General features: G+C 45.8%; 1 long non-coding RNA gene across 1 annotated transcript; it reads right to left on the bottom strand.

The window, feature by feature from the left end:
• Positions 1–11: 11 nt before the first annotated feature.
• LOC107579837 (uncharacterized) lies at positions 12–815 on the bottom strand. The gene is made up of 3 exons (XR_001608543.1): positions 720–815; positions 489–556; positions 12–413 (listed from the first exon to the last, which is right to left on the bottom strand). It is a non-coding gene; the product is annotated as an uncharacterized lncRNA (long non-coding RNA).
• Between the last annotated feature and the right edge of the window lie 72 nt (positions 816–887).

The raw sequence follows: 887 nt of genomic DNA on the forward strand, positions 1-887 counted from the left end.
GACATTATAGCAGGCAATGAATTATCTAATTCAATCAAAAACACTCTCTTTTCCTGTCATAGTGTTAGCGAGGCTCTCTCCTCTTCCTCCTATTGGGCACCTAAGCCCACCCAGTCCCTTAAAGCTGATTGGTGGAGCAGATCCCTCAGGCACAGTGCTGTACATCCCAGTGAGACACGAGTAAGAGGGGAGGACAGATTAATGCTCCTCTACATGGAAAAGCAGTGGTAGCACAGGAGGATTTTACTCTAGATTACACACAGAGAGACAGACAGGGATGACTGACGGCTCGGAAGTGGACTTCCCCACCCTATCCAGAAGCATTGATGTAGAGCTGACTCTGCAGGATGTAGTCGATGACGGGCTGGCTCAGGTAATCCACCACGTGACCGTCGCCGTGCTGAAGAGCCAGTCTGGTGAGGAGAAAAGCAGAAGGTTGCGGTGCAGAACGGAGAGATGAATTATGCGGAGACGGCGAGAACACGCACCTGCTCTTGGTGGAACTGACGACTGACATCGGGTGATCGATTTCATCCTTTACCACGATTATATTGTCCTGTGAGAGGAAAACCAAAGCAGTATTAACATCACAAAACAGCAAACACACTCTACACGGCATGCATTTACTGTGTAGTAAAACACAGTTGCTGTGAAACATGTTTTCAGTTGCAAATAATAACTACAGAAGCAAAGCTAAAAGGTTGTACCCCAAATAATACCTTATGCTTTCGGAGCACAGATGAATGGTTCATTATCCTTTCTGTGTCAGCTCCATCCCGAGGAACCACCACTATCCCAAAATCCCCCACAATCACTTCCATCTGGAAGAATATAATAATCACATACTTACACTCTTAAAAATAAAGGTGCTTCAAAAGGTTCTTCAA

This window comes from Sinocyclocheilus grahami, unplaced genomic scaffold, assembly GCF_001515645.1.
Source record: "Sinocyclocheilus grahami isolate Dianchi unplaced genomic scaffold, SAMN03320097.WGS_v1.1 scaffold20665.1, whole genome shotgun sequence".
In the NCBI taxonomy this organism is placed as follows: Eukaryota; Metazoa; Chordata; class Actinopteri; order Cypriniformes; family Cyprinidae; genus Sinocyclocheilus; species Sinocyclocheilus grahami.